Source organism: Anabrus simplex, chromosome 1, assembly GCF_040414725.1.
Source record: "Anabrus simplex isolate iqAnaSimp1 chromosome 1, ASM4041472v1, whole genome shotgun sequence".
Classification (NCBI taxonomy): domain Eukaryota; kingdom Metazoa; phylum Arthropoda; class Insecta; order Orthoptera; family Tettigoniidae; genus Anabrus; species Anabrus simplex.
In genome coordinates, this window is record NC_090265.1 from 1,169,545,368 (window position 1) to 1,169,554,376 (window position 9,009).

Sequence of the window (9,009 nt, forward strand, 5' to 3'; positions counted from 1 at the left end):
ATGGATGAAATAATTATCAACACGTCAGAAAATACGAGTAATGTGTTTTCCTCCCTAGACTTTCGATCAGACAACAATGATTGAATTGTGACTTAAAATGTTCTGCACAAACTTCTATGATAAGCAGGCCTACTTATGATGCAAATAGGGTTTATGAAAATATATTTTGAAACCTTAATCTTGTATGTCGATTTGATCTCAAGATCTGACTTAACCTAGTACCTGAATAACATTCTGTCCTGGTTCCTTTTCCACCAGACACTTCCTCCACATGCCTAACAATGGAATTCCACATGACCAGGGCCTCAATCTCCCTCTTCTCATTCTATGCCCTACTGGCTTCCCTTATCTTGCCTGACAGCTGCAGATCTCACTTTCTCCTCACTTTTCTCCATCCCGTGACCTTGTTCAACCTCACTCTTCCTATCCTGAACCCTACTACCCCAGTTCTCTTACTTACTCCTCCTTTGTAATACTTTCCTGCTCCTCTCCTTACCCTCCTGTTCTATCAGCAGTGACTTTACTGATTTCTCACTGATACCTCTCCTGAACTCTGGAGACTCATTCCTCTTGTCCTACCTATTCTATCTGCTAGATGGGATTACTGCTACAATTACCAAACCTACACCCCTTCTCCCTCAAACTCTCCAACTCTTTCCTCGTATCCTTAATGACCACTCACATTCACAGTCCCTACACCTATGTTCCTTATTCATTATTTTATCTTTTTCACAAAAATATAAAATAATATGAAAAATCAACAAATATAAAAGCATATGAAAGGAAAGACATGCTGTAGAATACAGAAGGATTACACAAAAATACAACAAGCAATATGCTAATAAAATAACCCAGTTACATTATAATACTACAATGTTGCATATCATAATACTGTATTATTACAGTAAAACCTGTCCTCAGTGGAAACCCAATGGACCAGATTTTTTCTCTATATACAGGATTCCAGTTCATTGAGGTGGTTAAAAAATAAAATACCATTCATAAGTACATACCTCAATTAGATAATCCAGTAGTAAATTTATATCGTTTTGTGTGGTAGTAGATACAACAATGACACTAGAAATAATACCAACAGTAATACGGTTCAGTACTGTCTTTTACTTCTTCCAGTAATCCAGAATTGTACGCTGGTCACAACTGTCTCTGCTAGCATGGTTTTCAATTAAAAAGCAGGCACAGCATATAATACAGAACAATTATGCGTCAATTTCGCTAGCAAAAAAGACTGAGTATCCCTTACAGCTGACAAGGTATGCCAGTAGGACTTCACGTTACATATACACTCTTCGTCACTGTCTTCGTTCCCGTCATCATCGCCTTCAATCTTCGAAGTGATGGGCAATGAAATCTTCGATGATTTCTAGTGCCGCCTCTGTCCCAAATTCTAGATTATACCTCTGTCTCAACTTCTAGATTATAATGAGTGGTCCAAAGTCATGGGAAAGCACTTAATGTGATGTTAATAATGAGCTCCTCCTCTGTGAGGCCTCAAAACGGTAGCAATACGTTGAGGCATCCACACTACAAAGCGTTGGAATCATTTTGGAGAGATCTGGACCCAAGAATCTTGCACTGCTACCCAATTGGTCTTGTGTAGTTAGTGCAGGGTTCATGGAACGTACACCAGTACTTCATAAATGCTTGATTGGATTAAGATCGGGGGATCTGGAGGGACAATCCATGGTCATAACTTCACTGGAGTGCACCTCCAATCACCTGCGATCCACCACAGATCGGTGACATGGCGTATTGTTCTGTTGAAACATGGCATTTCCATCAGGGTACTATAGGGCCAGACAGAGATGAAGATGGTCTGAAAGAATCTCCACATAATGTGCACCTGTCAGCGCTCCCTGCAGCCGGACAATGGGGCCTAAATGCGACCGTGAGAATGCCACAGAGATCAGAACTGAGCCACCTCCCGCCTGGACGCAATCTTGTTGACACGCAGGATCCATAGCTTCATGGGGCATTCGTCACACTCTCACATGCCCATCAGCTTGATACAACTGGAACCGGGATTCATCCGACCATACCACATGTCGCGATTGTTCCACGGGGCATTGCTGATGTTTGTGGCCCCATGCACGTTGTTGAGCCCGGTGTCAAGGTGTTAGGAAAGGCACACGAGTTGGTCGGTGGCTGTTGAAGCCTATGCGGTGAAGATACCTCCTTACAGTCCTAGAAGAAATGATCTCCTGACTCACAACATTCAACTGGGTGGTGATGTGACTCACAGTAGCACATCGAGCGCCCAATATGGTTCTGTGGAGGTGATGTGATGTTCGTTCATTTAATACCTGTTGGTCTTTCCATGCGGCGGTTTACTCGGGAGATAACGTTCTCTCTGCGATATTGAAGATCCCCCTTGACACTGTTGATTTTGGAAACCCGATTTTGCGTGTAAGTTCCGCAATACTATGACCCATGCGCCATGCGCTGACGATCGACCCACGTTCAAAGTGGTTAACTCGTGACATGTTGCCATCTTCACGACACTGGTGTCTGTAACAGAATGTTCAGCTAGGCCGTAGCTAGCCGTAACGCTCAGGGGTCATACACGGCATATTTTCCAATGGGTCACCCCTTCCCGTGACTTCTGGCCACGCAGTGTATAATGGCCATCTAATCTTCTGCATTGACATTTTCGTAATTAAAAATTTGAGGGTTTGTTTTTGCACATCTATATTTTCATTTATTATGGTTTCTTAGTTAGGGCATGAAACAGACTTGGCTTTGTGAAAGCATTGATGTACTGTATTTGGTGGTGCCACTTTCGCTGCTTCTGCAATCCAAATTACAGCATTGAGCACGGAGACAGAGTCAGTTTGGTGGTAGAGACCGCTGATTCCATATTTGCAAGCAATGAAGCCATTATCGGTTTTCTGTAATTCATCTTAAAACAATTAACGATGACCTCGTCCATTAGCTGAGTTACTCTAGAAATATTTGGAGAAAACGATGCGAATTTAACGATATAATGATGGATGACATGTAGGATTGCCAATAAATAGAATGACGTTTCTGTTTTGTTGCTTCATTTTTGAGTTTAATGACATAACCAATCTTCGATTAGGTGTGATGTCACCCATGCCCTCTTATTGGATCTCCAATCATCAAGTAGACTATTTAAATTAATGTTTTGTATCACCTGGATTTGGCTGCATTCCCTATAACTAATGGCTTTTCATGTTCCCCAGAAAGAAAAGCACATTAAAATATGTCAGTCTCTCTTTGGAAATTTCCTTCCTGTACAACTTTCCCCTTTCACAGTACTCAGAAAAATAGTCTGCTTTCATCACTATTAAACTTATCTATCTAATCCGGGATTCACAGCCTTTAATTAGAGAGCCAATGTTTTGAAGCCCAATCTGTCAATATATCCTGTCATATATATATATACATGTGTGTCCATCGTCTTTGCAGGTCTCCTTCAACACAATCTGACGTCAACTTTTAAAACTTTCCAACCACCCACTGGAAGCAGTAAAATCTTCCATCCGTGCTTTCCTGCATTTTCTCTTGCATGGTATTGTAGCATTGTCCCTGATATGGGCAAAATTCTAGCTCTTGCACTAACAAACCATTCCAAAATAATTCCCAGTTACTCTGATCTTTCGTTTCACTCCTCCATTTCCCAGGATCCGCCGGCCCGTGGTGTGGGAGATAAAAAAGAAATTATGACACCAAACTTGAAGACAAGAAGAAGACAGAAAGAAAAACTTCGTAACCGTGGAACATAAATAAAAAGAAAATATTTCATCCAACTGTGAAACTCAAAAGACGTGGAAGCAAAAGATAATGGAAAAAAAGAAAAGTTGAAAAAACACGGAAGCAAATGATAACATGGAGTAGTCCAACAGAGAGGTAGAAGAGGTTATGTAGAAGATGAAAAAGATTGCTTGTAACAGCAGTAGGCAATAACTTGGAAAATTTAATGAAAATGTTAGAATAAAATATAAATTTTAGTAATCCTTGGGATAAAATTATTGAGATGAATTATAAAATGTGAATTACTTTTGTAATAATAACATTGAAATGGGCTACAGTTGGATAATATACTTGGGACAAGGATTAGGGTATCTCAAGATTTGCAATTATAAAAGTTCTTCAATGAGGGGATTCTGGGTAGTCTAGTCAATCGTATAATAGATACAGGTCAGTAGGAGTATTTAATAGTTAAGATATAGATATAAGTTTAGAGTAAGATATTAGAGCAAACACAGGAATTTTAAAGTGCCTGACTCGTTGGGTGAATGGTCAACGTACTGGCCTTCGGTTCAGAGGGTCCCGGGTTCGATTCCCGGCTGGGTCGGTGATTTTTAATCGCTTGTGATTAATTTTTCTGGCTCGGGGACTGGGTGCATGTGTCCGTTCCAACACTCTCCTCATCACATCACACCAACGCCAACATACCACATTACAACCACCAGAGAAACACGTAATAGCGATTACATCCCTCCATATAAGGTTGGCGTCAGGAAGGGCATCCGGCTGTAAAATAGGTCCAAATCAACGTGTGCAACGCAGTCCGCACCCGCGACCCCACAGGTGTGGGAAAAAGCGGTAGCAAAAGAAAGAAAGAAAGATAGGTATTTTAAAGTATCGCAAATGATTAGAGAATTAGTGACTTCGAAACGGCAAACCTTAGTCTGAGGGCACAATTCGAAGAATACCAGAAGGAGCAAGAGGAGAAACTACAGAAAAGAAGCTATAAATAGTAACCAGGAAGAAATAGAAAAGACGAAGGAAGAGAAAAGGGGAATATTAAAAATCCTGAAGGAAATAATAAATCAAGAAAAACAACAGGAAATGATAAGAAAACAAGAAGAAAAGCGGTAGGAGATGGTAAGGAAGCAGGATGAGAAACAACAGGTAATGATAGACGAAATCAGAAACATGAGAGGACAGCAGAGACAGGAGGAAACGAACAAGAAGATAGCTGAAAACATGAGAGAAGTACAGCAGAAACAGGAGGTAACGAACAAGAAGATAGCTGAAGGAAGGACAGCAGTAGCAAGAAGAATTTCAGCAGAGGCAGGAAGAACTACAACAAAGCTGATGGAAGAGATGAGAATCATGGAAGAAAGGCAAAAAGTGATCGTAAAAATAAAATTAGGAAAATTAGATCAGAAATCACGGATATCAAGACGTATATCAAGGTTTTCACCTGCGCAGTGAAATGTTTGAATCAATGGAAAACAACAATAAAGAGGTTTATGAAGTGGTCAATAAAATCAAAGAGGAATTGTCAGAAAGCCGGAATATTATCAAAGCTCGAAAGAAGAAGAGATAATGAAACAAACAGAGAAAATTAAAGCATTGAAAGTCGATTCTCAAGAAAAATGGAAAATGTCAAGAAAGAATAAGCGAAGTAAATGAAGGTATGGGAATTACAAATACACTGACTGACAGAGCAAATGCAACACCAAGAAGGAGTGGTTCGAATGGGATGAAAGTTGGGGAAAAACAGAGACGGCACGGACGAATAATTTGTAACGATCACTCACCTATTTTCGGCTACCGTCATCTGGAACTCCATCTATGTTCATATACTCGCCGATACTTCATTCATCTAACCGGCCAAGGACTTTCTCTGCTGCCTCGCCATGCATCCGTCCTGGTGAACTGCTGACTACACACTGAGTCTCCTCTGGGTTACGTCATCCGCTACGTCAGTGTCCGATATTTCTCGACGTTTTGTGTACTTTTTTCGGAACTATCTGCAGCGCTATAAAGGCTTCCCCCACATACTCGGTCTTCAGTCCAGCACTGATTCCGAGTGTGGTTGGAGGGTCGTCTGAGGACTTCCCAGTATTTGCTGGGAAGCTCCACTTCTTTTATTTGCTGTATTGGGTGAGCAACAGAGTATTTATTTTATAATTACCACTATTATTCTTCTCCTATGGATTTTGGAGTTATCTTCATTTCTGTGGCCGGTTTTCTTTTAAGCCTGATATGAGTGATATTGTTCCTTAACAAATGAACATCGAGTAATATGCAATTTCAAGAGTTGGTGAGTGATTGAACTTGTTCCTGCATTTGGCAATGTTTATACTCAGGCGACTCCCATTATTGTGATTCCCGTCCTTGGTCCTTCCCGTGCCTTTCTTCTCCCTTTGTTTACTTTTTTGGAAATCTGTGTCCATATTCTCCGAGGCTTATAGGTTACCATGTTCATTTGATTAGTCACATATTATTCTATTCTATTCTAATGTACGTCATTCACGATGAGTGTTTTCTTTTGTGTGTCAGGTTACAAAATTTTGAGTTGTAAAATTTAAAATTAATTCCCTTTGTAGAAACAATATACTGTTTTGATTAACCTTTTTTCTTCTTATTATTACATCCACTAACCTCCCATTGGTCCCAGCTCTTTTCTCCTTGAACGTCTTGTCAAAGAATCTTAATCAACCAATACGTTGTTGCTATAAATCGTCACAAAATGGTAGCAGAGTAACTCACCTGATTTCTTTACTGTTATCTTTTTTCAATTCTTCTCTTTTTTTACTCTTTGTTACTGTGCTCTCTTTTTCAACATGGCAATTTTTTCCGATAATTTTCCATTAAATTCTTCTGATAATTCTTTATATTTACCCCCGATTTCCCGGTCTCTACCTAATCCACCTTGTGCGGATTTAATTACTTTTGATGACACTTCGCCCTCAGAACCTTCATCCACCATTTGTTCGTCTTCGCATTCTAACACTTCAGACTTATTTGATCAAGACCTAAAACCAAAACTTCCAAGTACCACTTATCATTTACATCCTGAATCTTCTAGGCCACTCACCTCATCGCCTATTTCTCCAAATCCACTCATTTCCACATTAAATTTAGAGATTATTAAACAGTCATTAACACAAGTGCCTCCTTTAACTGATACAAATCCTCGAAATTTAACTATATGGCTATTTTTTGTCCGTAAATTTCTTAAAATTAACCTTGCCCAGTTTTCTCAACTCATTAGTTTATTAACGTCTAAAACTACTGGACATTTAACGAATTTTTGGCTTGAAAATATGGCACATTTTCAGGATTGGGCTCAATTTCGCACATGTCTCCATAATGACTTTCTACCTTATGAGGTACGTCATACATTGAGTTTGGAATTTGTCCGCCATCATCAACGTTCTGACGAACCTGTACATGATTATTTAGACTCACTTCTTACTTTTAGTGATGTTCTTAATATCGCTAATAATCCATCGGACTTAATTTCAATTGTTACATTTTATGCTGTGCCTTCTTTCCGACAACTTCTTCAGATACATTCGCCCCCTACCTCTTTGCTACAATTGTATACCGCAGCACAAGCTCATACGACTTACTCGTATGCAGATATTTCCTACTATGCTCGTGTACCACCACCAGTCTTACCTTCTGCTACTACCTCTCCCCCGGTGTCATTATCATTACCAATATCTCGTTCTGTTACAGTCAGTAAACCTATTATTTGTTACCGCTGTAGAGGTACAGGACATATAGCTAAATTTTGTGCCTCCCCCATCTCGGGAAACGCCCCCAACCCCCGTCCGTAGGCAGTGGACGCGTTCAAGGGGCAAATCTGCCTAATCAAATACATGCTTTTCATCACAACACCTTTACCACTCGGCAAACTTTTCGATCTTCTTACACTAAACCGAGCGTAAAATTGATTCTCACATTTTTTGCTCATTACCCAGAACTTCACATATTGTAGTCTTGCTCCACAATATTCCTACTATTGCACTTTTAGATTCTGGTTCAACGACTTCGTTAATTAGTTTAGAACTTTTCCAATCTCTTCAGACTATATTTTCTCATCTTCAACTTTCTCAGTCTTCCCTTCGTTGTACTTCTGCATCAAATAATCTACTTCAGACCCTTGGCGAAGTCAAGCTCAACTTAAAAATTCAACATTTTTCGTGGACCTATTCTTTTAATGTTGTAGAAAATTTATCATATCCATTAATTCTAGGATATGATTTTTTTCGTCATACTGGTTTGGTACTTGATTCCTTTTCTTCCTCTATTCGTTTCACCTTTTCGGATATTAGGATTCCATTAGTGAATTGTTCTGATTTCCCTCTTTCACATCTTCCTTCGGTTCGTAAGGACTATGTGTATTGTAATCGTTCTCAATCTGCCCAACTTGATCATTTGTTAGTTGAATTTTCTGATGTTGTAACCTCTAAATTTGGAACCGTTTCCAATTTTCAAGCTCATATTGATCTCGCTGATACCACGCCTGTTCGATCTCCCCCGTATCATTTGAGTCCGCCCAGAATGAAAATTCTTAATCAACTTGTAGGGAAAATGCTGGTTGACAATACCATCGTACCATCCACTTCGGACTATGCCTCTCCCGCGTTCATTGTTGATAAACCTGATGGGTCCTTTCGTTTTGTAGTTGATTTTCGTAAAATTAATTCTAAGATCCTCTACGATGCTTACCCCATGCCTAAAGTTCAAACTGCGTTTCAACATTTTTCCAATGCACAGTATTTTTCCCTTTTAGATTTCAATTCGGCCTATAATCAAATACCCTTAGATGATAGTAGCTCTAAGAATACTGCCTTTATTACTCCTACCGGGCTGTATCAATTCACTAAAGTACCTTTCGGATTAAACCTTGGCTCACAAATCATGCAAAGATTTGTTGACAATCTTTTCTCTGATATAAAATATCAGTATCTATTTCAATATGTGGATGATCTTTTGATTTATAGTCCTGATTTTGACACTCATATTAAACATCTTCGTGAAGTACTCTCTCGTTTACGTTCTGTTAATCTTACCGTCAATCCTTCTAAAATTATTTTAGCTCAGAATTCCATTAAATTTTTGGGCCATATTCTGTCCAATAATGGCATTTCTGTTGATCCGGATCGGGTGTCTGCAGTTGATCGTATTCCTCCACCGAAAAATTTGAAGCACTTGCGAACATTCTTAGGTATGGTTGGTTTTTATAGTAAATTTATCCCACACTATTCTCACATATCTAAG